The following is a 20,512-nucleotide window of genomic DNA, read 5'->3' on the forward strand; positions in this document are numbered from 1 at the left end:
TGCTGCCAGGCAATAATTCAAATACATCGTGGCTATGGCCGTACATCGAGCAAATTATGAGATTATGATCATCCGTTAACAGGAAAACTCTCACACTTTTCCACAAAATTTTGTGAAAGAGTTTTCCTAATATGCACACTTTTCGCTACATCAAGCTCTAACCCATCAATACTACTCCAGTAACGCAGATTACAATTCACAGCAATATTATATCAACGTACAGTGACAATTGTGCCAATTACAATGCATTATGATGCATGTACATGTTTGAGTATCACAAATATCACAATACTTGCAGTCAATTTTTCAAATTCAACACGGTTACCAAATTATTTGATGATATATGGCCCAGGTGCACCCATTCACACAGTGTGGCCTCTTCACAACAACCTCACTTAGAGTAATTTGGCTGATTCTCATCAAGGAGCACACGTGAAATACCATAACAATCACAACCCAGATCGTACGCCAATGATTTGAAGGAGAGTTTGAATGACTTAAGATATCATTGCCACCTTCCTAACAATTGGTAGACTTCCTTCTTTGTAATCATAGCTACTTGTTAAGCATTTTTTAACTCAATTTGCTGTGAGCCAAAGAGCAGAGTCCTTGAGGTCTCACAAAAAGTTAAATTGTTGTGAATGAAGCTTCAACAGGAAATAGTGCCTAAACACTATAGTGTTTGATTGAAACAGTATTTAATATTAATTTACATAACACAAGGCTAGATTACAATAACCATGCACTTGTAATCTAACCATATTCCAAAGCTAGTTTCTCAATATGCATGTATTTTGTTTGATGTTTTTTGCAGAGAAAATATCCTGGTTTTCAAATTTCAAAAATATGTACCATCTAGTATACAATCCAAAAATTATTGAAAACAGTACTTTATCATAATTTACTTTGACAACACAAAATGCAAAGCACCCAGGTGCATATTCACTCGCAATACCAAATAAAATTTAGGTGCATAATCAATAAATCGTCATTAGTATTTACCAAATTGAGCTAAATAAATCTCATTTCAGAGAGGCATCCATTGCAACTGCTTGTTTACAGTAAGGCCTTCAAATTAGAATAAAAGTACTTATTTAACCTGTACAGCTTTAACCCTTATGTACATGCCATTCTTAGCAATTACATGCCATTCTTAGCAATTACATGAATTTGATTCATTTCATTTATTAGGTAAAACTACCGAATCAATAATGACTTCATAAATCTGTATAATTAAAACCAAGTCGAAAATCGTGTTAATAACACAATTTATAACTCGATAATGGCCGTACCGATTTTAATGATATTTGGTTTTTTTAGATTCGTCTCAGCCCAGAGTAGCAGAATAAACATGACAAAATAGTAAAAATTCATGGAAAATACTAATTCTGATCTTGGGGGTATTTTTTTAAGAGTTGGTAACAATACAACAGTCGTCAAGTTGGTTAGAACTACTAACTAAATGATTTGTTTTGTTTTCACCAATTCAATGACTGAGCTGCTAAACAATATTAAAAGCATTTTAATAGTTAAAAAATATTTAAAAAATTGAAGTCAAACCAAGCCCAGTTTGAGTTGACACATCATTATCGTATTTGTAAACTAATATCAAAGCAATTGTTGACTACAATCATAAGAACCACGGGTGATGAGAGAGTGGAATTTGCCCTTATTGAGATTAAAACTTGAAATTTTCCATGATTATGATAATGGAAATTTGCAAGCATTTATTTCAATATAATTGTTAACTACCAGTAATGGCCGTACTCGTAATTTCGTTTAATCGAAAGATGAGCTCATCAAGAAAGTGTTCCCGAACATGAATGATATCCACGAAAATCACAAATGGTGGAGTGAGTGAGCAATTTGGTGGCTAAGACAAAGATGTGGATGGTTTGAACTTCGTAATTTAGTCTGCATTGGTACTCTGCATCCACTCAAATCTATTGGTTGTGAAACAAATGAAGATAAAAACACCCACTGAAATTTTAAACTTTTTGGATGTGCCTGGCTGACCACTGCACAATTTACAGTTAAAGGGAGGCTCAGTGGTCATAATACTTCAAAACCTAAACCAACCAAAACTATGCAATGGAACGTGTTTGGTGATTAAAAAATCTGATAATAAAAATGGTTCTCACAACTACACTAGAGGAAATACAAAGGATTATACTAAGGAATATTCATAGATGAGGTAGTTATCATTCAAATGATTCCCATGATCCCAATTGATATGCTCTTTGAGTTAAAACAAATTTAATTTCTAATTCCTGTTGTACTCATGATGAAGGATAACAAAGTCAACCATTGAGTGTTCGTGCTCATGTGCCCATACTCTTCTCATTGTCAATTAAAAGTGGTAAGTTGATGAGTTGGTAAACCTTTTAAACTTTATCTGTTTTTGCACCTGATAAAAAAAACAAAAACTGTTGTGTATCAGAAGGTTATTGACTCAAGAGAATGAACCCAAAGGTGTAGGGTAAAACTTTTTTTTATGGATAAAAACACAAATAACCCAACAACTGCATACATAAGATTTTGACTTCATTAACTGTTTTATAAAGCCACCATATCTAAAATTTCCTGAGTTAAAAATAAAAATTAATTGAAAAAAATGCATGAAAACGTGTCCAGATGTACCCTATGTATATTGAATAGAGAAAATTGTAAGCAATTGTAAAAATTATTTTTATAGTTTTATTGAATTTTTCCATGTTTTTTTATCATAACTAAAAAAATCATTAAAAACGGTACAGCCACTCTTGATTTATAAATGGTGAAACTAAAATGTTTGTTGATTGTTAGGCGCTACAAAATTCATGGGTCAACTAAAATTTAATAATTTCATCATAATGCCCACAGCAAATTTATTTATTTTGTCTAACATTTAATTTCCCACGGGCTAAACAGTTTCCAACATCTTCATATGTGCACGAACAATTAAATGAACATTATTTCCTCTCATTAAATGCATAAATATTTAAATCTCCATCTCTTCAACATCACATTCCAGCACACGCAGCAACTATATAATTTAAGAACAAATTAGGAATTTCTGAAAACAAATGTAATAATTTCGAAACTGCTGTCCCTTCGAATGTTAACTAAAAGGAGTGCAAAACATCACACCAAACAATGATTAGAATGCAGTCACACCAATTGTAAAATATACTTACAAACTATAACAGTAACAAATAGGAAATCAACTTACTCCTACAACACTTAATGACAACCCTCCTGGAATTCACTAGAAACAATTGATTTCCATTAGATCAATTTAAACTAGGAATTTATAGCAACAAAAATAGTTCATTTTCAGTTAGCCTTTACGCAATACCCTATTCACTTTATACAGTGTTGTCAGTCCTGAGACATTATTTATCTCTGGAAACAAAAATGTGATTCCTCATGGCCACTGCATCTCGAAGGAAGCATCAGTTTGACTCCAACACAGAAATTGACCAAGAGTAACCATCGAATTCTCAACAAATCATTCATTCCTATGTACACAAATACCAAAACATTAGCACACGCACAGAGATTTAGTAAGTCAATAACGGCAACAAACAAAGTTTTACACGATTGAAATAGAAATATGCTGTTTTCTTTAATGGCTTTTACTTGAGTTTTACACCCTATACACTTCCATATTTTCATTAAACGACTTAACAAAAAGCTTTTCGCTACATTTATATAACTTACAAAAATAGCTATAACCCATGGAAACTGCACATTGAATGTACTTCTTTTTTAGTTTCTTTGAACCGCTATAAACTTTTTAAGTCCATTAAAATAGAACTTTAGCATCCAATGTGAAATCATTAGTAAAAAAAAAGTATCCACTGTCCTATAAGGATTGCAATACTTTTTCTTAAACCTTTCCAAATCATTAATAAGTGAAGTATCCAGTCAAAAATCTTTACTCAGAAACAAACAAACAAACCAAGTATGTAATAGTTTTCCTGAACTTTGTGCATGTCAAAATACATGAATCAATATAAATAACAGGCAGATATGGGTCAATAATTGAGTCAGATCCAGTCAAAACTCTTTCCTCACAAACAAAAAAAATAGTGGTGTTTTTCCTTAACACATCAGGCCATAATGACAGATATTTCAGACAAGTTGTCCCTTTTCAGAAGGCTTCTCTTCTCACTCACTCTCCTCAGCACTTCCTCATAACTTACTCGGTCGATCCATTATATCTTCTTCATTCTTCAGTAGCACCACATTTTGAATGCTTTTTACTCTCGACTTCTCTGCCGCTGTCAACGTCCAAGCCTTGCTTCCACAGAGTAGCATATGCCACATGTAGTATCCAATGAATTGTTTCCTTAAATCTATGCTTGTACTTTCAACTGTATGCAGATTCTGCTTTGAGCACAGAGGCTTCCTAGCCGGTGCTATTCTACTGACTATTTCTTTCAAGCTTCGTCCATTGTTAGTAACTCAGCTTCCAAGGCAGGAAAACTCTTTCATCTCCTCAAGTTTTTGTTTTCCTAGTTCAATTATAGTTCTAGTCTCATCTTTTTCTGCTACAAACTAATATCTTAGTTCTTTTTGTTGATTTCCAGCTGATATCGGGCCATTATCCTTTCCATCTCTCCATATTTATCAAAGTCTTCTTAAAATCATTCTCTGTCTTACTCAGCAAACAGAGCACAATAATTCTTTCTTCATGGATTTCGAAACTTGCTCATCCATTTCATTTAAGACTTTCTTGATGAAAGCATTAACAATTATGAGGAACAGTGCTCACCCTCGTCTCACTCATTTCCCTTCACTTGCTTCATCACAGTTGGGCCCACATTTTATCCCAGCTATTTGGTTTTTATCCAAACTTCGCACTATTCTACGATCATTGTCAAGCATTGTCTTTCAGAATTTTAAGCATTTAATTCCATTCCACATTATCAAATGCCTTCTCCAAGTTAACAAATGCTATTAATTTCAATTTGTTCTTCTCCATTCTTTTCTCTATGAGCTGCCTAATGGCCAAAATTTCTTCCTTGGAGCCCTTGCTTTCACTTCATCTGAATTGGTCCTCATCCAAGAACCCAACTGCTATTCATTCTATTCTTCAGCAGATGATTCTTCTACGTATCTCGATGCATGCGTAGTCAGGCTTATGGTCCTATAATCTTCACATGCCTCTGCCACCTTCTTTTCGGGTAAAGGGATTATGTTCTTCTCTAAGTCACTTGCTATCTCTTCTGTTGAGCACATTTTGCAGATGCTTTTGTAAAGCCAAATTAAAGTCTTCTCTCTCGAATGTTTAATTAGCTCAGCTGGAATATCATCCATTCCCAGAGCCTCACTCCTTTGCTGGTCACTTATTGCTATGCCGAATTCCTATCTTAGAATGCTGGCTCCCGTGTCATCCTTTTCTACCTCATTTTCACCTACATAATTAAAATGAATTGCTATTAGTTAGTCTTAATAAAACTCGGGAACGACTGGAGCAATTTGGCTAATTTTGGTTTTAAAATATTCGAAAACTTCCACAAACGGTTTAAAAGGCGAGAATATTATTCTGAAAGGCCCATGAAGCCCTGGAATGGGCCCTGACTCATTTCCATTGGATATATGTACATGTAAAGTTAGATATGAATCCCTGCAGACCTTTCTTCCCCTGCATATTTTAATTAGTGATAATTGTGACATATAGATGACGCAAATACCATTGGAAAGAAAAATAAATACACATTCTTATTCTTGCATTCAATTTTCGTTATCCACGTCATGTATGGTGAATTTTGAAAAAGCTTTCATAAAAACACTGAAATATTAGCGTTTTTGGCTTACTGCCTCTTTGTTAACCATCAATATTGTTAATGTAGTTATACATTGCATTCTCAGTTAAATCCTTTTTTATACTCACTAAAATGTCATCTATCATTATTTATTCACTCACACATTCACATACGCAATTTTTTAGCTGAGTTTCTGTTATATGACTCTTCCAGGTATTCCTTCCATCTCTTCACTTGTCTTAACTTTCAATCAAAATATAACCATTGTGGCCCCTTGCGACATTAGTTCTTGTACTCCACCCCATGAAATGTTTCCTCACTATGTTAAACTTTCAACTTTAGCTTGCATGAGGTTGTACCACACACCTTTGCTTAGGTTAATCATCCTCAATTGTTTAGCTTTCCTTGTTTTAAGACAAATCACATTCTTCATTCTCTTGTAGCAAGCCAGTCTTACACCAGTTTTCGCTATTTTTGTTATTTCTCCTTTCTTTCATGAGGTCTAGACTTCATCCACGAAATACGTCCTTTTATTTTTCCCAGTACTTCCCTTGCGGCCTCCTATAGTCCACGTCTAATATTTTCACAGCTACCCTCCACTGATCTCCCACAATCAGTAAAATCTACTCTTATATAGGTCTCCACTGCTTCTTGAAATGCGCATTGATGTTGAGGCTACCTTAGTTTCTTGCAATATGGTACTAAATAGTAGCTTTAGCTCCTTGAATTTTACAAGGCATTTAATAAATAATTAGAAAACACATGAATTTTTAATGTATGACCATCTTTAATGCACATGACATTGTCTTCCACACATTTTGGTCCTCGATTGAGAACAGTTTCCATGCTCTTTGATGTCTAAGAAGTAGTTCATTCACACTTTCTTATTTCTGACATGCTCAAAAAGAAAAATTGAAGTGTATTTTAACATTTTACTTTTTTATTATTTCTTGCCGGATTAAAACATAAGGAAACAACTTACTTCTCTGGAAAATATTGATAGCAGCTGATGCAATGATGAGTTTTTGGCATTAATTAAAAATGGAGTAATGTGTTTAAGACTTAGAGGGGAATGCACTGATTATTCTACATAATTACAGCAAACTCCCGACTATCCAAATGGGCTAACGATGGGGAGAGGTGGCACGAATAATTGGAAAACAAAAATAATCCAAACTTTTCTCTTTCTTTACTTAAAAATCTTTTACTTTAATTTCTTGAAATTTTCATTATTCACGTAAATAAAAAAATTGAATATTATTAAATTAACAGCATTGTCCAACTACTCTGTCAGGCACCACACCGCATAGTTGTGTCTTGCATGAGTTGCCCAGGCCTAATTGCTGAAGGATGCAGATCAGTGATCACCGAGCTCCATCGTGCATGTTTAGAAAAAACGAACACAGAACTCCTGAGAAGAAAACAGGTGCAAAACCACACCATTGCACAGCGACGGTTATAGGAAACCAGGACTTACGGCAAATTGTCTATGCATGCAATTGCATGGCAATGACTCATACTATCTCTACTTCCACTTCCTGCCTTCGCTTCTACTATTCCCTTCCTCTCCAGTTTCACCTTGACTAGTCACAGCGTAAACATGCCCAAGAGTGACGAAATTTTCGGTTTTCTTGGGCTGTATTAAACTGTATGCGAGGCCATGGCAATACTTCCGCATTTGCAATATAAAATATACAATTAAAGATCTGAGATAACACAACTCTTAATTTACGATTGGTTAACCATTGAAGAATCTTCTAAAATTAACCAAGAGTTTTTTTTCTGCCAATGATCGCCGTTTGCAATGCTAGAGAAGACGTCCATAAGTAAACTTGAAACATTCTTTATCAGCAATTAAATAAAATAATTCCATTTTACGAAGGGGATTCTAATAGCAATAATATCTTGCATTAAAATGCAAATACACTGGTGCTTTTGTGTTTGATTGTATTTTTCTTATGCCGCTGCCGGATAATTGGGAGTCTGCTGTACGTTTTTCTGGGGAGGGGAATAATTAAATGGTTACTTGCTTTTATAACCAACTATTTCCAGTTCTTCAGGTAGTAATTATGTCAGCAATGAAGATAAATTTAGTTCATTGCAACCAGTTGATAGCACATTTTCGTTATTTAACTGCATGGCAATTTTCTACAACACAGTCTAATGGTCCATAAAAATTGTATTCTTTTCATCACATATGCCTGCATGAAACTGATTATCTCCCACATAGTAACGCATGTCAGAGGCAATTACATAATGATTTTTTTTCCAAACACAATGATAAAATGGATTCTAGCATATACAATATGCAGCACAAAAATAAAGATTTTTGACTGAATACGACTTGGAGGATTGGGAGCAGCTTTTAAAAATTTTTCCAAAGGCTAAGTGCAAGGCAATGGCGAGAAGAGTTCACTAAAGGAATGAAACTGAGATGATCAACAACAACCAGGAGGAGGGGAGTAACTACAATTCACTACTGGCAGCATGCACTAGCTACGAGAGACAAACTGAAACAGAGAGAGGCAAGGTGAGCACCAGCTACCAATAATTTTAATCGTGAAGTAAGCAACTCCATTTAAATGGCCACAGGGTACAAAACACCATGTGAATAGAACATCAAGACACCCAGGAACAAAGAGCACACGAGTGCAGGCTAGGAGGCAACAACAACTGCTAGCCTTTTAGGCTGTTAAGATGACAGCTCAAAATTGTGCACTCAACTTTCCACTACCTAATGATCCAGTTTGCAGAGGATTATACACCCTATTTTCTCTTCCCTACATGTCGAATTTCAAAGATTATTCCAAAAGAAATGATAATTTAACTAAAGGTGAAAAATAACATGATAAAAAGCATCCAAATACCACATTTACACTAATTTAAGATGAGGTGTTTTTCCTCCCAACTCCTGCAGGAACGGGCGCTTAGCATTGCATTCAAAATTCTCAGTTTCAATTGCAGTTTGCATAACCTAAGTTGTAGATACCACAGTTTTCCACATGATAGCTTTGCAACGAAAACAGACGTTAAAAATAGCAACATCGTTCTACAAAAAAGCTTTTCTTTGCAGCAGACAAAGATTCATCTGGCACCTATCAGATGCACTTCAGTTAAGCCAGCAAAGTCACCTGCATTAATTACCCTGGATTTGGCTTAGAAAAAGCATACACTTTTTAATTGTCAGCAGAGGTCTCCAACATTTTGATCGATGGATTTTTCTTATTTATAAGGAAATCCTCCAAAATCATTGGCACATTTATAGCTTAGCCACGTTTCGCTAATAGTGGGCCCTGGTTGCTTCTATAGTGCTGAGGTGTTTACCCCGTCCTTCCCTTCCATCCCTATCCCTACCCCGGAGGCGTCGTCGGGCTCCTATCGCGGCAGTGCCTCTTTCCTTTTCCCTTCATTTCCAAACCCCTCCCTGGGAGTGCGGGCATATCAGTTGAGTTACTGGGTCCCGGCCCCTTGGCCTAACAGAGTCTTGGGGGTGTCTCGTTGGTATGATAAGTGGAGGTTATACGGGTTCACTACAAAGAGGTTTGCCTGTAAATTTATATGTAAATCTGACGTATGGAGGTCTGAAGTATGGAGGTCTATGATGTAAAGAGGTTTACTACATAGAGGTTTTACTGTATGCACTATGTTCTTTGGTGACAACCAATAACTTTGCGCAATTAGAGTTTTACCTCCGTACGATTTCAACAAATATAAAACAGAACAGAGTCCAAATATGATGCATTTCCGACATAATTTAACTTTGTTAATCATGGTTACATCACTTTTATTCATCGATTCATCAACGAATCACTAGTTCCTATACTAGTCCACACCCAAAAAGTTATGACAAATTTTTCTACAACAGCATAATTTTGCTTGAATTAGCATTATAGTGTTAATATAATTTCCACAGATATATCTGATGATTAAAGTAAAGTCGAACCTTGCTTAACAAGCACCTCGCATAACGACCTAAACAAAATGTAACATAGTGACTCCCTTAACAAGCGATGTTTCGTAGAATGAGTGGCGAGGAGACATCATGGCATCACAAGGAGGTTTCTGCCTACATCTCGGCTATCAGTCTGTGTCTAGGGTAAAAGTTATATTCGGTCGAATTATTGTGTATTTTTAAACACAAAGTTTATATTCTTACATGTTCATCCCCAGAGAAAATGCTAGAAGAAAAAAGGTGCAAGAGAAAAAAACTCACCATAGACGTCAAACGTCAAATCATTGGGATCGAGGTGTGAGCGTGGCTGACCTAGCACACACATACAATCGATCTACATCTACAATTTTCACTATCCTCAAAAACAATGATAAGATTAAGGAGATTGATGCTTCAAAGGGTGTCACAAGAATTTCTACGCTAAGGCCACGTATTCTCGATGATGTTGAAAGATTGCTTCTCATATGGATCAATGAGAAGCAACTGCAGTGTGACACTTTTAACAAAAACATAATTTATGAGAAGGCGAAATTACTTTTTGCCGACCTCATTAAGAAGACACCAGGATCATCAATGGATGAAGAACAAGTATTCAAGGCAAGCCTTGGGTGGTTCGAAAAGTTTAAGAGAAGAACCGCTATCCACAGTGATATGAGGCACGGAGAAGCAGCAAACTCAGACATTAAGGCAGCCGAGTACTTCATTGGCATATTCAAGAACCTTGTTAATTCTGAGGGTTATCTGCCTCAGCAGGTTTTTAAAAGTGATGAGATGGGTCTCTTTTGGAAGAAGTTGCTGAGGCGAACTTCTATTACAGAAGAAGAGAAGGCATTGCTGGGCCACAAGCCAATGAAAGACCGTTTCATGTCATTGTTTTGCCCAAATGGAAGTGGCGACTTGAAAATTAAACTGCTGCTCGTTTACCATTCGGACAATCCACGATCCTTCAAGAAATATAAAGTCCAGAAGAGCAGGCTAAATGTCATGTGGAGGTCCAACAGTAGCGCTCGGGTGTCACACTACCTTTTTATAGAATGGATCAATGAAGTGTTTGGTCCATCTGTAAAAAAATATATGTTTGAGATGAATTTACCACTCCGTGCCTTTCTTGTCATGGACAATGCTCCTGCACATCCGCCAGGGCTAGAAGATGACCTCCTTGAAGAATTTAAATTCATCAGATCAGTTCCTGCCTCCTAACACCACTCCTTTGCTGCAGCCCATGGATCAGCAGGTCATTTCAAATTTTGAAAAGCTCTACACTAAAACTCTCTTCGAGACCACTTTCACATCGTTGCCTGCCTCAAGATGATCGACAAGGCATGGGAGGGGGTCACCAAGAGAGCCCTTATTTCTGCATGGAAGAAGCTTTGACTGGACTGTGTTGTTGAACACAACTCTAAGGAGCTTGAGCAAGGACCTGGTGAGCCGGTAGTCGACGAGATTGTGTTTCTGGCCAAGATTATGGGGCTAGAGGTGGACAGTAACAACATCGATGAGCTAGTGAAAGAGCATAGCCAGGAACTGACCACTGAAGAGCTCACGGAGCTGTATTCTGTGTCACAGCAAGAAGGTGGGATAGGATTTCGTCAGGGGAGGAGGAGTTGACAGCCTCAGCAGAGCAACAACCTTCCAGCAAAATATGGGAGAAGGCATACTGTTACATTGTACGTTGAGAAGCAGCACCTTAATAAGGCAGTAGTTATACGCACTGCAAATTTATATCAAGACAAATATTTTGGTACTTGAATTCTTCAAGCGAATGTGTGAGGGGTAAGGAGATATGGTGGTGTCACGTGCTTTCGAGTCATGTTTCTATAAGTTGTTTAAATGTTCTAAAATTCTACCATCTTTTCTTCAATAGGGTAAAAAACTCAAATGCTTGCCAACATTAACTCTTTAAATCTTCAATCTACACACGGAAAGGCATACGCATCTGATGGACCCTAAGGCCAAAAAAACTTACAATTGTGAATTATTTAATTTAACATTCTCAATGACGACTTTGAGAAACATGAAAAGGAATGCAGAATTTTTTTAAATTAAATAAACTAAAAGCGCAGCATCAGCTCTTCACATACGCCATCTGTGGTGGTGCCGAATGCATACAACATGGCACCAAACGAGAGTCAGTTGTTCTGTGAGTTCTTCCAGTGGCAGCCCGGGTGACGGAAAAGAGTGCCAGTACGACTCCAACCACTGACGCGAATAGTTCACCCTTGTGAATAGTACACTGTGATCGTGACTATTACTTGTAACCGCAACAGAGAATAAATACGTACATCCAGACAATTCACGCTGAGTAACAATGTATCATACTTCCTACACCATCGCTAAGGCGCACTACCTACCTCTAGAAGCATCATTGGAAGAAATACCTCGTACTGCAAGGGTTTAGCCGGGGAGTAGGTTGTAAAAGAGTTCTGTTTCGTCTATGTTATATGACGTGGGGAATATGTACTTCTTACGATACTTAGGATCGGAGTCCTTTCTTCCACGACTTCGGGTTTACACGGCAGGCATCACCAGCAATTATGACGGGAGATAACGCTTTGGTGCTAACAATTAGTGTAACCAACCTTCGAACTCATGAAGTTCTCGATTCACAATCTATCACTAAAAATACTCCACTTTAGGCTTAAGGCTTTAGCCCCTTTCTCAGAAGTTGCCGCAGATTGAAGTGAGCAAAACCACCCGAACAAAGTTCCTTCCTATTCTTCATGGTCCGATTTCCTTGGGTGCTTTTTTTTTTCATTGCGAAGAGCAAATAGGAAGATAAATTACGCCACTCTCACATTACTCTATTATTTTCTTGCTTCGACGTGTTGGGTGTTTTTTGGCCATGGTGTCTGCCATCAAATGCTTTCTATTCACGCAGGTATGTTGACGACTGCTTTCTCCTGCCCAAGGAACAAAAGAAGATCAAGCATTCGCCAATGTTAATGCCACAATATTTTCACCAAAATGAACTACTTATTTATCGAACGACAGCTTACTACATGAATTTGAGACTGAGCACTTCACGTTAACTTCATTTCTAACAGATCACCTGAAATTACAGAGATAAGAGACTCTTGGTGAAGGTATTCTGGCGATGGAAACTCTCGCTATGGCGAGTGCCAACACCTAAAAGGCCTCGTAAAAACAAATTTTTTTACATGCTTATTATAGGGTCCATTGACGGTGCCTCAGCTATCTATTGTAATGGCAGGGGTCTCACAAAAGCCTGTACTTGCTTTAACGAGGTTCCACTGTACATCGCAGATTTCAGAAAACCACCCTCGGCCGTCCATCAGCCCGTGCCTCTAAGGTATTTTTTGTTTCCGAAATCACACCGACCATAAATCATTGTCTTCTAAGGAAAATATCAAATTACACGTGAACAACTGAAGCGTGTTTCATCCCTACCCCGTCTCACCAACTGACCTTTTTCGGCCTACCTGCTTCAATTCTCCGTTTCTAGGTGACAAATGTTAGGTGAATGACTTTCTGGGCCCGAAGATGTCTCGATAGCCTCGACAATTTGATGACATGCACGAGATTTAAAAGAGAATTAGACCAAACACGATGCATTCCTGTTGACATATGTCAATTTTTCAGCTCTAATTGATTGCCACTAAGTTTTCTATTTACAATTAGACTATACTAATATGCAGCTTTTTGCGAGGAAGTGCTAAATCCACTTCAACATACTGAAGCATTTTCGAGTGAAACACAAGTCGGTATGCGATGAGAAAGTGACAAAATTCTGGGGAAACGTGAGTGAAGAAAATTTGAATTCAGTCAATGGCAATGGGTAACCAGGAATTTCATTAAGGGGGGTCCAAAACCAGGGGGGAAAATTTTTAAACAGCAGGGTACAAAGGACAGGGTTTCAAATTAGTTGTAACACCCTTCATAATTGAAAAAAAAAACTTCATTTTTGAAAGGAATCTACTTTAAATTCATGATTTTTCAATATTTTGCTTCCTTTTATGAGGGAAAGTAATTGTGTCTAATTTTGGGGGGTCCAGACCCCCGGACTCCCCAAACCTCCATTGGCTCCATTTCCATTGTAATTTAACTGCCCTCGCTATGTGCAATAGCAACAACTGCCCACTCATGAAATTTGTGCAGTGTGTGGTACTCCAAAGGCAACAGAAGGTGAGGAGGGATACCTTGAGGCGGATCGTCGTCCGGACGGGAATCCAATGAGGCCCGGCCTCAATGCCAAGCGACCTCATTGTTTTCCCATCCGGCTGCCGTCCAGCCGACAATCTGACTCAAGGAATCGCCACACACCGTCAGTTCTGCCTTCAGTCCGGGACTGAACAGCCCAGGCCTTGAGGCCAAACTGAACGTATAGTAGGCCTTAGCGCAAGGGACGCGTTCCTTGGGGTCTTTGCACCATAGCAATTTGCATTACAGTAAAACTTTGATTCTATGCAGTTGTAGGGACCGAAATATGGGCACTGTGTAAAATGAAAGTGTGTAAAATCAAGAGTTGGTATTGAGGAGGAGTATAGTTTTCAGGATAACACTTGCTCATTATTTTTAGAAGGCTTAGTCATACACTTTAGTACATATAGTTCTGATTTAAGCCAGAACCGGAACCAGAAAAAGTCTCATATGTGAGGTTTTACGGTTTTAGTATAGTCATTCAAATTAACCCCATTAACAGGGAGCAAAATTTCGCTAATACATCACCAAGGCTTTACACCCTGTGGGCCTGGATTCAAGTCCTGGCAATTGCAGAAACTTATCAGAGATGGCCCTATCCCTACTTGAGTGTAATGTGGAGGGCACTTCCAGTGCACCACTCTGTCCAGCAGATGGGACGTTAAGTCCTGGTCCCTTTGGAGCCTATCATTACAATCTGGCTAATGCCACCCAGTGGCGCAGCAAGGGGGGCTTTTGGGGGATAAAACCCCCCCCAGAGCTCACAGAAATTTTTAAGTTAAATCTATTTTACTTAATTGGATTAATATTGCTTATAGAATAGGGTGAGGATTAATAAAATATCCCTCATAAGGCCGTAAAAATCACCATTTTGAACCATTTATCTTAATTTTTTCCGGTGGAAGGCCTCCGCAACTCCCGCTTACCCTGGCGGGTATGCAATGCCCCCAGTATTAGTTGCACCTAAAACCCCCCCTAGCCTTAATTCCTGGCTGCACCCCTGATGCCAACATAGGGTTCCTGTCCCCCCATCCTTTACTTCACGGCGCTATTAACCCAGCTGTCGGTTACCTCCTTCCAAATAGCATACCATAGATAATACAGAGCACATAGGACCCGGGATATTAGGAAATTCAGATTTTTCCGGTGTTAAGATCACTTTTTTAAAGTGAGCTATTTAAATAACCGCGCAACTGCCGTCATGCCGCCAGTGATGAATAAAAAAAATTATTAAGTCCAGAATAATTTTCCCACTTTATAATTTTTACGCATTAAAAAAGCATTTTCCCATGAAATTTTAGCATTAGTAGATAGAATCTACCGGGAATAGCTTCTCTGTCGGCATTCTTCCGCGAATTCAGCGCCGGGACCTTCGACTCACAAGCCGTGTGACTCATATTCACGTAATATTTTGCTTCCCCATATCTGATATCAACACCGGACACTTCTTGCTATTTGGTTTAATGGTGCTAAGCCATTCCTGAGTTTGAAGGAACTGCCTTATCATTCACGTCTTGAATTTGACTTCAATGATTATATGACGATTGACGACGCGAGTTATTCCCCGAGGGCATTAACTCCCGTTCCGTTGAAAATAAACGCTTGCCACCTAGTGGAGTTAAGCTAATAGCTATTCAAGGTCCAACCATGCTTCATTCAAACCCACTGACAATGAGATACAAGTTGAATCAGCTCTAATAAGCGCGCTGCGCAAGCAACTTTCCCTCGCCTCCATTCGTCCCGCAGATGTGGGGTTAGCCAGCAAAGTGAGAAACGCATGCTGCTTTTACCATCGTGTTGAATCACCATCGATTTACTTCCATACTAGAAGTACGAGTATCTTTTTTGAATCACCTTGGAAGCCAATATTTTGGCACGGAAGGATTTTTAACGGCTCATTTCGCCGTTATATTTCGCTGGGGCGATGGAAAACATAGTATTGGCAAAATTCTAGAAACCCTACAGTTAGGGATAGATATTCCGTAGTTCATAATTCCGGATTAACGTCCATCTACTGGAATTACAATAAATATGTTATTAACAGCATCGTTCAATGAGTCGCGTCGCGGCTGCGTCTTCGATCTAGAGTAGTCGTCTATCGGTAGGTCTTGGTAGATCTCCACTCTAAGCAGAGTAAAACAAAGAAAGAGCAACAAGTGGTATCACGAAAGGTGATAATGTTAACATCTCCGGCGATCATCTGTCTTAATCAAAAGTAATTACGCATACACGGCGATTGGCATATCTTTTAAGTTTCTATATCCTCCTACGGCAAATTTGAACTAAGAGCGATATTCGCGTTCGTAAAGTAGCCTGAAATATTACTGAGAGGGTGCAGGGGGAAGCAATATATTCTCGCAGTACAGTGAGTCCTCGTTTAACGTTGTTGATTCGTTCCTGAAAAAGTCGACGTTAAGCGAAACAACGTTAAACGATGCAGTGTTTCCCATAAGAAACAATGTAAAAAATTTAAATTGGTTCCTAGCCATGTTCCTAACAATCCATTTCTTCGTGAAGAATCCAGAATTTCCCGGGCGAGAATCCAAGGAGGCCAATTATCGGAGCCGTAACTTTAAGCAGACTTCGTGACCAATCGGGAGACACCTGAATCAGGCCAAAACGAAAAAAATCTGAATCTGACACTCGGAAGCACGAGGATGAAGGGCGAGTCAATTTTCGTGATGATATGAATTCTTTAACCCGGCGGAAATCGCGAGAAACATTCATTACCGATTATTCACTTCAGCATGATAACGATTCATTCGAAACGAAACGAATTTTCATAACGAAAAGGTTGGGAAGAAGGCATTATTAAATGAAATATAAAAACTAAAAAGAAAGTATTTTAATGGCGAAACATCGATATTTTCAGTAACAGAAGAAATTTTAATTGTAAAAACTCGACCTGCAAACCTAAAACTTGACCGATCTCTCCAGCAGTTGCACCTTCTTCAATTCTTTTAATAATACCAAGTTTTTGTTCTAATATCGCCGTTTTTTCTTCACGTCTGAAGAACCGCCAGGATAGCCACTCTTCTTCGTGGACATTTTTTTCGGTTGGCATCAGAAAAATAAACGGATAATGGGTAAATGAGGCGATAATTATTCGCTCAGACGCATATTTAACATACGCTACCCACGCCAACCTTTTCTGTCGAGCGAAAATTACCAATCGCATTAATATAGTAATATTTACTATACATAAGATGCGCTTGCGTCCTATTCGCTATTCATTTTTTTTTCGCCGCGCATAATTTGAACAACGTTATCGCGAAGCAATAACGACGTTAAATGATCAAGGGTTTCAATTTTTGGACAACGTTATCGTGAAACAACGTTAAACGGGACGACGTTAAACGAGGACACACTGTATTTACATCGGTCGCTTTTTGGAATAACCGTCCCTGAATATAGATATTCTCTCCTAGTTCCATTTAGTTTCCTACTAAAAGTTATAGATTTACACTTTTCTACGTTTATGTCCATTCCATTTTTTGGCACCCAAACTGTCATTTTATTTACGTCATTTTGAAGCACTTCTCGATCGCTTTCCCTTTCTATTCTCCTGTAAATAATGCAGTCATCTGCGAAAAGCCTAATATGGGAGTTAATGCTATTTGGGAGGTCATTTATATAAATTAAGAATAAAAGCGGTCCAAGGACGCTACCTTGTGGGACACCCGACATTACTTGTCTTTTTCGGAGCACATTTCACCCACTTTAACCTTTTGCGTTCGACCCTTCAGGAAATTTTCGATGTTTGATGAGTTCGCTAGAGTAGACTCAAATTTAGTTATCCACAAAGCCAGTGAACTGAGGGTTGCAGAATACAATTTCTCGAAAACACATTTTTCAAAATCGTGACATATTATACTTCGAGAACTCCTGCATAAGGCCTTACAAGATATTTTCTTACCGGCAGTTGTCTATCCGGAATACGATGGAGATGATACAATGAATTATTTATGAAGCTCGCGACCGCAAATATTGCTATGGAGTATTCTGGATTCGACTACTATAAATAAATGCTGTCACCCACTGCGCTTCAATGGGCCGACGAAAGTCACAACTCGCATCGTTATGGTAGAGCAATCTAAATTTCATGTTGAAGCTATAATTGGTGCTGTTACCTTAAATTTATATTAGTAATGGTCAAATCAATCGAATTCTTAATTTTTCAGTGTAAACCTCACAATACATGTACTCTATTTCTAATATTGAGAATAAAGGGATCACCTTGTGCTCACCGCTACTCTGCATACATTTAAAAAAACCGATTAAAAAGCACGCTAAGTGATTGAATAATACAAGCTGAGGCTTCCTAAATGTGGCCTACTGCCCGTGATTTGCACAGCAGTTGAAGAAATCAGCTCTGTTTCGAAGTATGCGAAGGTAGAATGAAGATAACACATGCAGACTTGCTTCAATTTCCGTGCTCCTACAATGATGCAACGTGCGTATCACCTTCGGGGAACAAACTCCCGATCAACAAAACGGCAAAATTTCAGTCCCTAAAGTTTCGTTTGAGAGAGGTTTCACTGTAAATGGGTCCATATGGGGTTATTCACCGGGCCTAAAAAAATCGGTGTATAAGTGAGGTCATCGTATAACTAAGGGTCGTATAACCGAGGTTCTACTGTATATATTTTTGCGCTAAATTTAATCGCGCATAGTATACACTTGACTCTGAAGGTAATTCGCAGTGCAACTATAAGTAAATGAGCTTGAAGAGACAGGAAACTGTGACAAAAGATTTTTTTTCCGACAATTCCTTTCAGAAACGTTCATACGAACGTTGTTATTACAAACCTCTGGTTTTTCGGTGCACTTTGTAATAACAAGAGTCTGCAGTAGATAGAATATATAATATTCTACCTTCATCTTCCATGCCTGAGTCAACTCCCAGATGGTTAGTTTAAAAATTCAATCATTGTCAATACTTGTTCTCAGAGTTGACCATCTCTGTGCATATCATGGCAAGAAGAACATAATCACTGCGTACTTATGAATTTTGTCCCGTATTACAGAGAGATGAACCATAGAGAGTGAGTGAGGTGGTATTTTTGAGGATAATTACATGCCTACTCGGTGACAAATGCATGCAACTAGCAAGATGAACTCCAATTTACAAACCCTCTTATTTGCTTTGGTCCCATCTGCTTTGTAAATTTAAAGGTTCTACTGTATACATTTGATCTAATGACTACCACATCTACAAAATAATTAGCATACAATTACATTAACATATATTAGATTGGGTAGCTTTAACCATAAGTAGGCATGCATTGGCATTTGTGAGGGGAAAAATTTCTTACAAAGCATTCTCCAAGTTAACCATGCAACGGATACATGGCAGTCTCAATCGCCCAAACTAAATCAAATCCATAATTTTCTCAAGATTTTCACATTTGAGCACAACCAAGCCTCCTCAGATCATGATAATGACAGCCATCCTGAAAGTATTAGACTGTTCAAGCATTTGCTTTTCCATTAGCCTTCATGTCTTCTGAGTCAATGGATTTCAGTCCAGAGTAAAGATTTCATAGGATGATCATGACTGCAATATACCACTGAGTCACAAGTTAGAAATGCCCACATGCACATAAACAGAAGCATCCTGAGACAATGTGAAAAGTGCATACAGAGGTTACTGAAGAGAGAGAGAGAGAAGACAACAAAAGAAGAGTGATAGGAGGGGGGTAGATGACACAGAATGAAGATGAGAGAGAGTGTCAGGAAGAAGATAGAAGAACACAGAAGATGGTCCGAATCAAATGTCATACACATTTACAACTTCTATATATAAAAAAATGGAAATCTGCATCATTTGGATGAAAAGCCTGCATATTAACTCGAGAATTTAAAATTGAGTGGCAACTGCTCTTGCAATAAATAATTATGAAATAAAAACCTTATCAATTGCAGTAGTGAGGGCCAAGTAATGAATCAGAGAAGGAAATAAGAAAATAGCGCAGTCAAAGAATTTGAATCAACCATGATATGGCAAATACTTGAAAATTGAATACATACATGAAAGACTTCTGCAAGAAGCTTCGACTGTACTAAGTGTAATGTAATATCAGTACAACAGTCAATTATTTCAATAATGCAATTTCCAAAGATCTTAGAAATTCCACATCGCCACAAAAGTTATGAGGCTTTGTACACCAATGGAACTAAAATCAATGCCTATTACTCAATGCAGCATTCTTGTGATGAGTTCTGAGAGTCAGTTCTGAGTGCTTCTTTCACCAAATCAAGTGAAAACTCAGCACAAGACAGGAAGATGATGTAACCTAACTATCAGTGAGTAATGCCCTTACAAAGAGCAAACTACGAAAGCAGAATAAATATGCTGTTCATTCTACAATGGTATTAGCAACATGGTACATGCTTGATAATGCACGCTAAACTTTGGTAAACGAGCATCTTGGCAAAAAAGAGTTAAGTCCAGAGTAAATTTTCAAGTGAGCGTCTTAAGGAAAGGTGACCAAAAATTAAAAAAAAACTAAATTAAAAAATAAGATGAAGGCTTAAGTACTTCAGTGCAGAAAAATTACTACAGTAACTGTAAATCATCCAAAATTTAATTAGGTATTTAACGCGGAACCATTTGACTTAATTAATGATACACGGGGGAGAAACATAT

General features: G+C 38.0%; 1 protein-coding gene across 12 annotated transcripts in view; it reads right to left on the minus strand.

Moving 5' to 3' along the window:
* LOC124167314 (MAP/microtubule affinity-regulating kinase 3-like) overlaps positions 1–20,512 on the minus strand; it is a 227,673-nt gene that overhangs the window by 37,529 nt on the left and 169,632 nt on the right. The window lies entirely within an intron of this gene.

Source organism: Ischnura elegans, chromosome 10, assembly GCF_921293095.1.
Source record: "Ischnura elegans chromosome 10, ioIscEleg1.1, whole genome shotgun sequence".
NCBI lineage: Eukaryota > Metazoa > Arthropoda > Insecta > Odonata > Coenagrionidae > Ischnura > Ischnura elegans.